Genomic DNA, 15,346 nt, shown 5'->3' with positions numbered 1-15,346 from the left:
ACCGCTGAACAGGCCAAGGACCGCTGAACAGGGCAAAGACCGCCATGGAAAGCACCGCTGAACAGGTCTGACACTGGCAACTTAAGCACCGCTGAACAGGCCAAGGACCGCTGAACAGGGCAAAGACCGCCATGGAAAGCACCGCTAGCCCATTTGCGGCAGGGCCAGTGATGCAACTGGGACCGTCACGGGTGTGTTCTGCACTCTGGGCACCAGTCCCCCTCCAGAACCAGTGGAGAACAGCATCCACTCCGTCTGTCCTGCACAGGATGAAACACTCTGGGCACCAGTCCCCCTCCAGAACCAGTGGAGAACAGTATCCACTCCGTCTGTCCTGCACAGGATGAAGCACTCTGGGCACCAGTCCCCCTCCAGAACCAGTGGAGAACAGCATCCACTTGAGAGACTGTGGCTTTGCACTCCTCAGGATGGTACAGTGGGCAACCCACCCACTGTAGAGACTTGAGAGACTGTGGCTTTGCACTCCCCAGGATTGAACAGTGGGCAAACCACCCACTGTAGAGACTTGAGAGACTGTGGCTTTGCACTCCCCAGGATTGAACAGTGGGCAACCCACCCACTGTAGAGACTTGAGAGACTGTGGCTTTGCACTCCCCAGGATGGTACAGTGGGCAACCCACCCACTGTAGAGACTTGAGAGACTGTGGCTTTGCACTCCCCAGGATTGAACAGTGGGCAACCCACCCACTGTAGAGACTTGAGAGACTGTGGCTTTGCACTCCCCAGGATGGTACAGTGGGCAACCCACCCACTGTAGAGACTTGAGAGACTGTGGCTTTGCACTCCCCAGGATTGAACAGTGGGCAAACCACCCACTGTAGAGACTTGAGAGACTGTGGCTTTGCACTCCCCAGGATTGAACAGTGGGCAACCCACCCACTGTAGAGACTTGAGAGACTGTGGCTTTGCACTCCCCAGGATGGTACCGTGGGCAACCCACCCACTGTAGAGACTTGAGAGACTGTGGCTTTGCACTCTCCAGGATTGAACAGTGGTCAACCCACCCACTGTGGAGACTTGAGAGACTGTGGCTTTGCACTGCCCAGGATGGTACAGTGGACAAGCCACCCACTGTAGAGACTTGAGAGACTGTGGCTTTGCACTCCCCAGGATACATCAATGGGCATGGAGCCCCCTCGTGGATCTGGCGTGGTGCACTCATCCGGCTGAGGTGCCTCCCCTTTCCTTCCTCCTGAGGTACCTGTTGTATTTCGATCTGATGCCCCTGCAGTGTTCTCTCCATTTGGATTGGGTATCTTGTGTGGACCTCGCCCATGCATTTTGGGCCCAGTGGTCCACAGACTATGAATGGTGCAATACCTGCACTACTAATCGTGGTGTATATTTTGTTTATTGTGTATATTTATATGTATATATTTGCTTACTGTATTTTGATATATATTACAATGGTTCCACTCATTTCCTTTTGTCTTTGCATTCTTCCGGGGGGGGTTGGGGGTGTTACTGTAATGTATAGATATGCATTGGTGTGTTGTAGTGAGTGAGGTTCGGGGTGGGGGTTGGGGTGTTGAGTGTGTGTGCCCCTGTGTTTTTGCCTCCCCCCTCCCCTATGTCGTAGGTGCAGTACTCACCGTGGTCTTCGGCGTAGGCGTTGATGATCCTCGGAGAGGAGCAGGAAGACTAGCGCAGGCAGGATATGGAGTTCCGGCTCCATGGTGCCCTCCTTCCTCGCGGAGTGTGTAGAGGTGAGCGTTTTCCCTTTGAAATGGCTGTTTCCGCCGTGTTTTTATCCGCGGTAAATCCGCCCCGGAAAAGGTGGCGGATTGGTAGGTTGTGATACTGTGGGCGGTACATTGTCTTCCGCCTGTCTGTTGGCGGTGACCGCCGCGCTGTTTGTTTATACCACTGTGGCGGTCGGAGTGTTAAAGTGGCTGTCTTTGTTGGCGGTTTCCGCCACGGTCATAATTGCAATTTTTTTACCGCCGGCCTGTTGGCGGTCTTACCGCCGCTTTAACACCGTCCGCCAGGGTTGTAATGACCACCTATGTCTTTTTCCCTGTATAGTCAGTTGTACTAGAATTCGAAAATGTTTGACATAACGATTTGTGCAAGAACACACTGAAGGGATTGTCAATTTCCCCAAGAGGCCCCCTTCGTTTTTTCTTGGGCACTTTAGTTTTCCTGTGAATTTTCCAAAGCAATCGCTATCTTTTTCTTTGTCACAAATGTTGGATCAATTTTACCTTTGGGTTTCTTTTGACATTCCTTTACGAAATTACCCTTTTTTCCACAATGCAGACACTGTCCATTTCTTTGCCGCATGTCTTTCTCCTCTTTGGTCATTGATGGGCGAACAGTTCCGTTATACATCGGTTCTATAATAGGATCTCAGGACAACTGAAGGTGTCTGGACCTTTCCATTCGCCAGTTGGATTTTTCCCATTTTTTCCTTGCTCCTTTTCTTTCTGAGAGTCTATGATCTATCCACAGGGTTAGATTAATTAAATCAGTACAAGTTTCCGGTTTCGGTTCAACTTGGGCCAATACGTCTTTCAGTTCGTCTTTTAGCCCTTGTTAAAATACTGCTGACCTTTTTTCCTCTGGCCAAGCGGTTTCCACTACTAACGGTTGAAGTGTGACAAATACGTTATCAAGTCTTTGTTTCCTTGGCGTAATTCTAGTAACTCTTTGTCTGCAGACATAGTTATTGCGTGCCTGTCAAATACCTTTTCAAATTCTTCTACAAAACGACGCCAATTATACAAAAGGGGACTGTCTAATGGGACTAATGGCACTGCCCAAGTAGCTGCATCACCATTCAGATAGGATATAAGGAATGCAATTCTAGATTATGGGGGTCATTCCGACCCTGGCGGTAAATACCGCCAGGGCCGGGGTCGGCGGTAGCACCGCCAACAGGCTGGCGGTGCTCCGCCGGGCATTCTGACCGCGGCGGTACAGCCGCGGCCAGAAGCGGAAAGCCGGCGGTGTACTGCCGACTTTCCGCTGCCCATGGGAATCCGCCATGGCGGCGCAGCTTGCTGCGCCGCCATGGGGATTCTGACACCCCATACCGCCATCCTGTTCCTGGCGGGTCGCCCGCCAGGAACAGGATGGCGGTATGGGGTGTCATGGGGCCCCTGGGGGCCCCTGCAGTGCCCATGCCAATGGCATGGGCACTGCAGGGGCCCCGTAAGAGGGCCCCACAAAGAATTTCAGTGTCTGCTTTGCAGACACTGAAATTCGCGACGGGTGCAACTGCACCCGTCGCACCTTCCCACTCCGCCGGCTCCATTCGGAGCCAGCTTCCTCGTGGGAAGGGTGTTTCCCACTGGGCTGGCGGGCGGACTTTTGGCGGTTGCCTGCCAGCCCAGTGGGAAACCCAGAATGACCGCCGCAGTCTTTTGACCGCGGTACGGTCTTCTGGCGGTTCCCGCTTGGCGGGCGGCTCCCGCCGCCCGCCAAGCTTAGAATCAGGCCCTATGTGTCTGGAAAGGCACTGGGACGACACACAAAATGTAGTTCCACCTGTGTGAGAAAAACTTGAACCTTATTGGGGGTCCCCAGAAAACCTTTCTGGTGCAGCTAGAGGAATTTGTGTTGGCACGTTAACAGCTATGCTAGTAGGTGTGGAAAGCGTAGGTCGAGACTCAGATTCAGAACCATCCACCTTACTCTGTAACTGGGTTACTTTGTTCACTAAATTGTCTGTAACATTTTTTGAGTCTGTCAAATCCCTTTGCATTCGAGTGACTACTTACATAAGGTGTCTAAGGTGGCCATTTTGCGCAGCTCACGTACAGACCAAGAGGAAAGTATAAACTTGTGGGCTCACTATTCTGTCACAGTGCCCTTTCCTCTGGATCTGCACGCTGCTGAACACAAGGCCCACCTCCCGGCGTCACCAACTCAGAAAGCTATCAGAGCACAGAGTTATGATGAAGCCAGGTGGGGGGAAGGGAATTAGGGTCGGGAACTGCAGGGAGAGAGATCTGAAAAGAAATGGTTAGAACAAATATGCATATACTCATTCATAACAGTATAAACTCACCAATAGACTCTTGAATAAAGGCGTCTCCGTGATATCAGATTGAGACCCTTTGTGAATTGGGCGTAGCCCCTTCTTTGAATCATGGAACAATAACAAACTGCAACCTCTGAACCTAGAGATGGCAAGAGCTTTGGACTATGGTCATACTCTGAATATCAATCATGTAACAACTATGCATTCATAACATAAACATTTGATCTCACCCTAGAAATTCTCAAAGACTTAAATATGTATCTCACATATTATGCTTCCCAAAAAACAGTTAAACTATAATTTGCTTATCTCCAAAACGTTTTCACATTTATTACTAAGGCCTGAAGTTATACTCATTGAACTTGAAGCTCTTTGTTCGTTGGGCAGAAGTGCCTTGTTTGTTGTTCATGAAGCGCTTTGATCATCATACATGAAGCGCTTTGTTTATTATGCCAGAGAGCGCTTTTACGTGCTTTGTCTGAAGCGTTATGCTTGTTATGCTAAGGGCGCTTTACTCATGTGGCCTGAAGCGTTTTGATCCTCGTGCCAAGACCGCTTTACTCATGTGGCCTGAAACGCTTTGATTGTCGTGCCAAGGGCGCTTTACTCTTGTGACTTGAAGCGCTTTGCTCGGTGTGCAAAGTGGGCGCTTTACTCATGTGGTCCGAAGCGCTTTGTTAGTCTCGCCAAGGCCGCTTTACTCGTTTGGCATAAAGCGCTTTTATCGTCGTGCCAGGAGCGCTTTACTCTTTGGACTGAAAACACTTTGCTCGTTGTGCTAAGGGGCGCTTTACTTTTGGAAGTAACGACTCCCTTCAAGAGTGGGCTCATCAAGACCTTACTGCTATGAGTACGACCTACTTGTATCTGAATTCCCGATGGAAACAAGGATAATCCGATTTGCTGTCAATCTGCCATGCAGGAAATCTGCTCTTCTTCAGAGGAACCCCCACGAGGTCTGACTGCATCGAAGTCTTCAAAACAGTGAGCAATGTGCTTGGGTGTGGCTGGGCTTTATAGGCCTGCCACACTCTAAGATGGCGGCTTCCTCTAGAAACCTGTGAATTGTAGTCCATTCATAGAATAGCACTGATAAGTGCATCTTGTCCACCAATGTCCTGACCCTGCAGCTACATGAGCTTTACCACAGGGCAGGCGACGCTGATGACCACTTCTAGAACAAGAGGGGATGAAAAGTGGTGCACATGAAGCGCCGCAAATACGCGCAGCTGAGTTTCGGGTGGGACCTGGAGCGCGCACAGCCTTATTCCTGACAGTTGTCTGTCCTGTTGAAGCACATGCGCAGCTACATCGTGTTCCCCCAGGTTGATGATTTGGCCACAGTAAAAGCTGACTTTTATGCCCTGGGACATATCCCCAACATCATTGGTGCCATTGATGTTACACATGTGGCATTTGTCCCCCCTCTCCCCGGAGAAATTAACAGGTTTACAGGAATAGAAAAAGCTATCACTCAATGAATGTGCAGATGGTGTGTTTGGCGGACCAGTACATCTCCCATGTGAATGCCAAATATCCTGGCTCTGTGCATGACGCCTATATCTTGAGGAATAGCAGCATCCCTTATGTGATGGGCCAACTCAGAGGCACCGGGTGTGGCTAATAGGTAAGCCCAAGCTCCCCACACAGTATAAGTAGGTGTCTGGGTATGGGGTTGTCCCTAAGGGTTAGTGTGTGTCTAACAGTTGTCCCTCAAAATTTGCAGGTGACTCTGGTTATCCCAACCTTTCATGGCTACTGACCTTAGTGAGGAATCCCAGGACAAGGGCAGAGGAACGTTACAATGAGGCACATGGGCGTACAAGGAGGATTATTGAGAGAACCTTCGGCCTCCTGAAGGCCAGGTTCCGGTGCCTCCATCTGACAGGTGGATCCCTGTACTACTCACCCAAGAAGGTGTGCCAGATCATCGTGGCATGCTGTATGTTGCACAACCTGGCCTTGAGACGTCAGGTGCCTTTTCTGCTGGAGGATGAGCCTGGAGACGGTCTTGTGGCAGTGGTGGAGCCTGTGGACAGTGAGGAAGAGGAGGCAGATGAAGAAGATGTGGACAACAGAACAAACATTGTACAGCAGTACTTCCAGTGATACACAGGTACCCTCTGTCTATGGACACTGACTGAACCCTTTGGATTCTCTATTTTCAGATCTGTGTGCCCCAACCTGGCTCCTGCTATATGTACTGCTGCCCACCAAAGGTCATCCTGTATTGTATTTCACTGAACATATACATTGCAATGCTTTGATAATGTTGTACTAATACATTTTTTGAATCATTACACTGACTCCAGTATGATATTTGTTTCAAGGGTGTTTATTTTTGTGCCAATAGGTATGGGGGTATGTGCAAGAGGCTGGGGTGATGGTGGAGGAATGTCCAGTTAGAGTCCAGTCTATTGGTATCACAGGTGCATTGTCTAAGGGGGCAGAGGAAGTGGAGCAATGGCGGTTCAAGGTGGACAGGGTGACATAGTGGGACAGAAGGGTGACAATCAGGAGAGTCTTATTTCCTGGCAGGGGTCTTGGCAATGTTCTCTGTCTTCTGCCTGGATCACAGGGACCGTTTACGGGGTTGTTCTTTTTCTGCAGGGGGTGGGGTGCTGGTGGCTTGTTGTTCCTGTGGCGGGCCTCCTGTCCACTAGTGCGGAGGTGGAAGGCTGTTCCTCGGTTTGGCTAGTGTCAGGCGCCCTTTGTTGTGCCACTGCCTCCCTCATGGTCTTGCCCATGTCAGCCAGCACCCCTGCAATGGTGACCAGGATGGTGTATATTTTTGTTAGGTCCTCCCTGATCCCAGGTACTGTCCCTCCTGCAGCCGCTGGGTCTCCTGTAACTTGGCCAATACCTGGCCCATGGTCTCCTGGGAATGGTGGGAGGCTTTCATGATATTTGAGAGTGCCTCGTGGAGGGTCGGTTCCCTTGGCCTGTCCTCCCCCTGTCGCACAGCAGTCCTCCCAGCTTCGCTGTTGTCCTGTGCCTCTGTCCCCTGAACCATGTGCCTGCTGCCACTGACCCCAGATCCCTGATCGTCCTGTGTTTGTGGGGGTCCCTGTAGTGGTGGACACACTGCTGATTGACGTGTCCTGGGGACAGTGGCATGGGCCCGCTAGGTGGGTGCTGTGGTGGTTTTCCTGAGGAGGGAGTCTCAGTGGTGGGTTGGGACAGTGCAGGGGAACCGACTGTCCAGAGGTCCCTGATGGGCCATGTTGGTCATCCAGAACCACGCGTGCAGAGCTGCTGTCATCACTGTGGGCCTCTTCTGGGGGGGGGGGGCTGGATGTAGCTGGCACCTCCTCTCCGGTGACGTTGGGTAGGGGTCCTGTTGGGATGCAAATGCATTGTTAATGTATCTGTGTGTGCCATCTTGTGCATGGCTGTGTTTCGCTCTATGATTGTGATTTCCCTGTCAGCTTGGCCTTGTGTGAGTGGTGATTTTGTGGGCTGGGTGAGTCTCTCTATTGGGCATGCTGGGGTGATGGGTGTCCATGCATTGGGGATGCATGCAGGGCTTGGTTGTGCTAGTGGGGTATATGTGAGTTGGTGGAGTGATAGGGGTGGGGGTAGGAGTTTGTGATGGCATGCAGGTGAGGTGGGGGGGATGAAGTAGTAAAGATTTGCTTTACCAGAGTCCAGTCCTCCTGCTACTCCTGCGAGGCTCTCAACCTGCATGATCGCCAAGACTTGCTCCTCCCATGTTGTTAGTTGTGGGGGAGGAGATAGGGGTCCGCCCCCAGTCCTCTGTACAGCAATCTTATGTCTTGAAACCACGGAATGCACCTTCCCCCGTAGGTCGTTCCACCTCTTCCTGATGTTATCCCTGGTTCTTGGGTGCTGTCCCACAGCATTGACCCTGTCCACGATTCTCTGCCATAGCTCCATCTTCCTTGCAATGGATGTCTGCTGCACCTGTGATCCAAATAGCTGTGGCTCTACCAGGATGATTTCCTCCACAATGACCCTTAGTTCCTCATCTGAAAACATGGGGTGTCTTTGGGGTGCCATGGATGTGGTGCAAGTGATGTGTGTGGGGTGATGTGTGGGGTGATGTGTTGTGGTGTATGCTGTGATGTGCGTGGATGGTGTATGGGTGATGGTGTTCTGTGGCTCAGTTTGAGTGGGTGCTCCTGGCTTGTGCCTCTCTCTGTTGGCAATCTTTGTTTTCGTTGGAAGGGTTGTGGGTAATGTGGGTATGTGTTTTATAGTGGTGCAAGTGTGTGGTGTGTGTATGTGTGTCAGGTGTGTGTAGTCTGAATTGTCCAATGTGGTGTAGTTTTGTAAGTGTGTGTGTATTTTGAGCGCGGCGGTGTATACCGCCAATGGTTTACCGCGGTTGAAAGACCGCCACGTTGATTTGTGGGTCGTGATACTGTGGGCCTATCCTGTTGGTGTAACGATGTGGGTTTTGCTATCACCAGTTTATCACTGACCTTTGGTCTGGCGGACTTGTGGGGGTGTAGGTATTGTGACGGTATTCTATGTGTTGGTCATGATACCCATGGCGGATTACTGCCGTGGTCATGGTATGTTGGCGTCCGTCAGCACGGCGGTAGGCGACGTTTACCGACAGGGTTGTAATGAGGGCCTGTCTGCTGACCTACCCAAGAAGATAAGCCTGAAACAATCCTCTAATTTGAGGGAGTGGGACACAACTAGACAGCTCCTCCAGGACCACCTGTGCTAGGAAAGGGATTGCCCTAAGGACAGTGATGTGAAACTGTCACCTTAACCCCTTTTCTGCATCTAAACTACCCAATGACCTTCCCCACTTGCCTGGCCTGTGCCACCCGCCCGAACGTATCCCGGGGGGGGGACATCCTTAGTATGCCACCCCTGGGACCCCATCAGGCAGGAAGGCACAATAACCAGGCAAGTTTAAGACCAAAAGGTGGCTTTATTAGGCTATGTATGCAGACTCATTTTAGTTAACAAACATAAATAAAATTAGCCCAGCCTCACTAATGTAACAGAAATCCTAACACCCCCACCCTTAAACATTTCCCCCAAACAAAACAGTACCCCTGTCATCAAACACTCATTTCACTTAATCACCTTCCTTCCTAGACTGCCCCCCAGAACTCCACCCCCCACCATCTGTCCCCTGCATTCCCTGAGTCCCGCCAACCCTGCCAGGTCCCCAACCCCTCTGTCCTGCCTTGAGCTTACCCTTTTCTGACACCAAGAAAAATCTCTGCACATGTGTTTTTCTTGTACCCCCTCACCCCACCAGTATGGGCTGCCAAAATCAAAATTATTACTGTAGGTAATGACCATCGTGAACTGTTGCTAAACAGTCCTGATCAGATATTTTGAGAAAAGGTTAATGACATGGCTGTCACCAAACAGCCTTTGGTGTGCAAACTAGACGCACTAGAAAAAGGTGGGGTTGCAATGAAGAAACACCACATACAGAGGCACACAACAGCATCACACATAGACATCCACGCACAAAACACTACACACCCCTAAACATCAACCCACACATCACAAAACACATCACACATCACCCACACCACCCCATGGCACCACAAAGACACCCCAGGTTTTCTGAGGAGGAGCTCAGGGTCATGGTGGAGGAAATCATCCAGGTAGAGCCACAGCTATTCGGATCACAGGTGCAGCACACCACCATAGCTAGGAAGATGGAGCTATGGCGCAGAATCGTGGACAGGGTCAACGCAGTGGGACAGCACCCAAGAACACGGGATGACATCAGGAAGAGGTGGAACGACCTACAGGGGAAGGTGCGTTCCGTTGTCTCAAGACACCACATTGCGGTTCAGAGGACTGGCGGTGGACCCCCACCTCCTCCCCCACAACTAACAACATGGGAGGAGAAGGTCTTGGCTATACTGCATCCTGAGGGCCTCGCAGGAGTAGCTGGAGGAATGGACTCTGGTAAGTTAAATCTTTCACTACTTCATCCCCCACCCTACCTACATGCTATCACATACCCCCCACCGTCGCCCTCACCCCCATCACTCCAACTCCTCACATATGTCCCACTAGCACAAACCACACATCCCAACAACAAGCTCTGCATGCAGCAACAAAGCATCGACACCCATCACCAATGCTTGTCCACTACACATACCCACACAGACCCCTAAACAATTATCACAAAAGCTCCTACACAGGAATGGAAGCACTGGGGTACAGGGTCACCCCCCACCCATTGCACACCATGGCACACACAGATACTAAAACTATGCATTTACAGCCCTGCAGGACCCCTACCCAATGTCACCGGACAGGAGGTTCCAGACATGTCCACTCCCCCCACAGAAGAGGCCCACAATGATGACAGGAGCTCTGTCCAACTGGATCTAGATGACCAGCCCGGGCCATCTGGGACCTCGGGACAGTCGGTTCCCCTCACACTGGCACAGGCCACCACAAAGCCTCCCCCTTCAGGAAACACCAGCACAGCACCCACCCAGCGGGCCCATACCTCTGTCCCCAGGACACGTCAAGCAGCAGTGTGTCCACCACTACAGGGAACCCAGGCTAACCCACCACCCCTAGAACAGCAGGGACCTGGGGGCAGTGGTAGTGGGCACACGGTTCAGGGGACAGAGGCCCAGGAACACAGGGGAACTGGGAGGGCTGCTGTGCGACAGGGGGAGGACAGGCCCAGGGAACCCACTCTCTACGAGACCCTCTCCAGCATCATGGGAGCGTACCATCATTCCCAGGAGACGATGGCAATGGTACTGACCAAGTTTCAGGAGACCCAGCGGCTGCAGGAGGAACAGTATTTGGGCTTCAGGGAGGAACTCAGGTCCATCAATACCACCCTGGGCACCATTGTAGGGGTGCTGAAGGACCTCATGAACATCAGGAGGGACACTGTGGCACAACAAGGGGCCCCTGACACTAGCCTGGACGATGAACTGCCCTCCACCTCCGCCGGCACTAGTGGACATGAGGCACCGCCACAGGACCACGACACCAGCACCCCACCCCCTGCAGATGGAGAACCACCCCGCAAATGCTCCCTGAGATCCAGGACAAAGACAGAGAACAATGCCAAGACCCCCGCCAAGAAATAAGACCACCCTGATTGTCATCCTTCTGTTCCCTTTGTCACCCTGTCCATCCTTAAAATGCCCTAGCTCCACTTCCTATGCCCCTTTGGACAATGCACCTGTGAAACAAATAGACTGGACTCTGCCATGGACATTCCTCCACCATCACCCCTGACCATTTTCCAACCCCTTCCACTAATATGCACTTAAATAAACACCCTTGAATCACAAAAACAATCTGGAGTCAGTCTGTGCTTTCACAAATGTGCATTAGCTATAACTAAGGAAAATACCAATGTCCATTGTATTGTCAACATACCTATGTCACACAGCTCTAGTCCATGAGGTTACATAGCAGAGGTCACACAGTGGGGCCCACATCTGTGAAATCGAAAAGGAAAGTGACAAATCAGGGTCCATACACTGGGTGAACGTGACAGACAGATGAGAGGTCGAACAATTTTTTCAGATGTAGGTGGCAGTGAAGTATTGATGGATCACGGTGTTTCTGTTGTCTATGTCCTCTTCTTCTGCCTCCTCTTCTTCACTGTCCACAGGCTCCACAGCTGCCACAAGACCTCCATCTGGACCATCCTCCTGCAGAAAAGGCACCTGTCGTCGCAAAGCCACGTTGTGCAGCATATAGCAGGCCACGATGATCTGGCACACCTTCTTTGGTGAGTAGTATAAGGAACCACCTGTCATATGGAGGCACCTGAACCTGGCCTTCAGGAGGCCGAAGGTCCTCTCTATAACCCTCCTAGTTCGCCCATGTGACTCATTGTAGCGTTCCTCTGCCCTTTTCCTGGGATTCCTCACTGGGGTCAGTAGCCATGACAGGTTGGGGTACCCAGAGTCACCTGCAAATGTCGAGGGACAACTGTTAGACACACACTAACCCTTAGGGACAACCCCAGACCCAGACAACTATTCACACTGTATAGGGTTCATGTCCTCACCTAATAGCCACACACTGTGCCTCTGGAGTTGCCCCATCACATAAGGGATGCTGCTATTCCTTAGAATGTAAGCATCATGCACTGAGCCAGGAAACTTGGCGTTCACATGGGAGATGTACTGGTCGGCCAAGACACCATCTGCACATTCATGAGTGGTAACTCTTCCGGTTTCTGTACACCTGTTCACTCCTGCGGGGGGGACCAAGCCCACATGTGTCCCATCAATGGCCCCTATGATGTTGGGGATATGTCCCAGAGCATAGAAGTCACCTTTCACTGTAGGCAAATCCTCCACCTGAGGGCACATGATGTAGCTGCGCATGTGTTTCAGCAGGGCAGACAACACTCTGGACAACACATCTGAGAACATAGGCTGGGACATCCCTGATGCTATGGCCACTGTAGTTTGAAAAGACCCACTTGACAGGAAATGGAGTACTGACAGGACCTGCACTAGAGGGGGGATACCTGTGGGATGGCGGATAGCTGACATCAGGTCTGGCTCCTACTGGGCACACAGTTCCTGGATTGTGGCACGATCAAGTCTAAAGGTCACTATTACATGTTGCTCTTCCATTGTCGACAGGCCCACCAGCGGTCTGTACTCCGGAGGATGCCGCCATCTCCTCACCTGCCCCAGCGGACTTGCTCTATGGATGAGAACAGCGAGCAGAGGGTCAGCCAACACTGAGGTACGAAAACACAACTTTGTTGCACACATTTGTCAATACGCTATGTGCCTGCCTTAGTGTGTATGCAAGGCCTAGATATGTGTGACGCATTTTAAATTAATGCCATGTGACCCCCTGAAATGGCGGCTGCCTGACCTGTAAGGTGGGACAATGGGATATGAGGTAACTGCGCTGGCGTTGTACACCATTGCGGTAGGCGGACGAAGACAGCAACGCAATCCTGCATTGGTTAACATTGGACCCTATGGGTCCCAGGAGCCAATGATGATGTACACCGGCGGTGACGGTACGCACCGCTGCAGACGTGACCGCCATTTTCTGTATGTTTACTCACTTGATACCTGATCTTCGACAGGAGAGGACCTACACTGCAAGTGCTGCTGTGACCTCAGTCTGGAAGCGACAATGGCTACAGTGTCTGGGGAAAGGGCCCCTGCCTTCACATCGGAGGAGTTGGAGAAACTAGTGGATGGGATCCTCCCCCAGTACACGCTACTCTACGGTCCTCCAGACAAACAGGTGAGTACACTGTGAGCATGCTGTATGGGCAGTGGCTGTTTGGAGTGGTGTGGATGGGAGATGGGGAGGGAATGAGGCGTGCATGAAACGATGGTGAGCAGGAAGACAATGGCAGGTAGAATTTGGAGTTCCGGCTCCATGGCGTCCTGGTTCCTCGTGGGGTGTGTAGAGGTGAGCGTTTTCCCTTCCAAGTCCTGTTTCCGCTGTGTTTTTATTCACGTTGAATCCGCCCTGGAAAAGGTGGCCGATTGGCCTCTCATAATGGTGTGGGCGGTACATTGTCTTCCGTCTGTGTGTTGGCGGTGACCGCCATGCTGTTTGTTTGTACCGCCGTGGCGGTCGGAGTGTTGAAGTGGCTGTCTCTGTTGGCGGTTTCCGCCATTGTCGTGATTCCATTTTTTTTCCTGCTGGCCTGTTGGCGGTCTTACCGCCGCTTTACCACCGCCTGCCAGGGTTGTAATGAGGGCCCATGTGTTAGTGGGAACTCGCAGGTGCCTACTTATCTCTCATGCCTCTTTCCTAGAGCCCTCTTTTGCTGGTATCTCCCTATGCAGTCATTTGTATACATAAACTCACCTTTCCAAATTTTCTCCTTCATTGTGTTAGAAAGATGAGCCCCCAGGGGCATAGATACACCCAAATAAGGAACCCTACGGAAAATGGCCATTTTATCAGCATCCCCTTTTGCCCCCTCAGATTTGCTATCACATTTCGAGGAGTCCCCTTCCAGTGTTGTATCCTTCCCTTTTGCCTCCCCTAATGTATTCTTGTCTTTCCCGCCCTTTTGCATTTGCTGTGTGACATCAACCCCAATTTTGACCCGTCTCTCTCCTTTTCCCAAACCTCAGATTCAGTGCCAAACTCTTTATCCACTCCAGAATGCCCAACATCAACACTTGTGGCCTGTAGCCTATGTCCAAACCCCATCTTTCCACCACTGCATCTCACTTGTTTGCAAATGTTGCTTATGCTGAATCACCTCTGCGTGGGCTCGTCCTCATCGTACCAAAACTGCTGCTCCTCTCCCTACTGATTTATCTTTCTGAGTTCTTTCCAGTGAAAGGACACTAGTACAATAGAAATTCGTTTTCCCCTCCCCACCTTACCTCTTAGTGTGACCAACATTCCGTTCTTTCCAATGAGGAATTCCACCTTCCTCTAGTTCCTCCTCATCATAGTCTAATTCGCATTCCATTTCTTGATCATCCACATCAACACTCATTCCAGGCCTCTCCCCATCCCTCCACCATAAATTCTCCAATTAATATTCTGGGTAGTCATTGGTTTTGAAGAAGGATCTAAATCCCTCGTCACCAGGAAGGTTGTCTCAGACCTATCCCTCGCTACATATTGGGTCATAGATACTGCTCCCAACCTCTCCGTTCCCATTTCTTCACTGCTCATTAACTTCTTCGGCATTGTCCTCATGTTGCCCAGCATGTCACCCCAATCTGTGGAATGGGTGGTCCTAGACTCTGCTGGGCCGTCTGGTGTCCTGAAGGATCTAAAACATCATCAACCCGTACCCACCTACCTGTGCCAGACCCCATGGGCCCTACTTGATGTGCCATCAAACTCTCTAACTGTTAAAGTTAGACTTGTCCCCTATCTACCTGAACTGTATTTGCATGCTGCTGTGCCCTTGTATACCGCTGGCTGACTGGCTGCGTTATTTTTTACTTAACCCCTGGAGAAGTATTTATTATTGTAATCAAACAGAACTGCTCATGCCCAATTATATCTGCACCTTCATTGGTTAAAATGCGTGCTAGTCGCTGTGATACTTTGAAATTCAGGCCTGTCATATCGCGATTGGTAGACAACTGTAGTGCATCTTCCCTTTCTTGTGCCCTGACGTCACATGTGCTCACATCTGAGTCAGCGAGCACACTGCTGACACCTGTATGCAGGGCCCTGCCTCCTCACTCCACGAAGGTGCGGCCGAAGCCACCCATGCTGTTAGCCTTAGATGGCGCTGGCTGAGGGCTCCTGAGCAAAACATTTGTTCCTGGTGCTTATTTTTTTTACAATTAAGCACTGCGTTTTGGTGCGTACGATGTAACTCTGCAATTTCACAGAATTAATGCATGCAATGGAGACAGAACAAGTTGGAAACCGTGAGCAAGG

The sequence above is a fragment of the Pleurodeles waltl genome, chromosome 4_2 (assembly GCF_031143425.1).
Source record: "Pleurodeles waltl isolate 20211129_DDA chromosome 4_2, aPleWal1.hap1.20221129, whole genome shotgun sequence".
Taxonomy (NCBI): domain Eukaryota; kingdom Metazoa; phylum Chordata; class Amphibia; order Caudata; family Salamandridae; genus Pleurodeles; species Pleurodeles waltl.
This window is presented reverse-complemented; position numbering follows the sequence as displayed.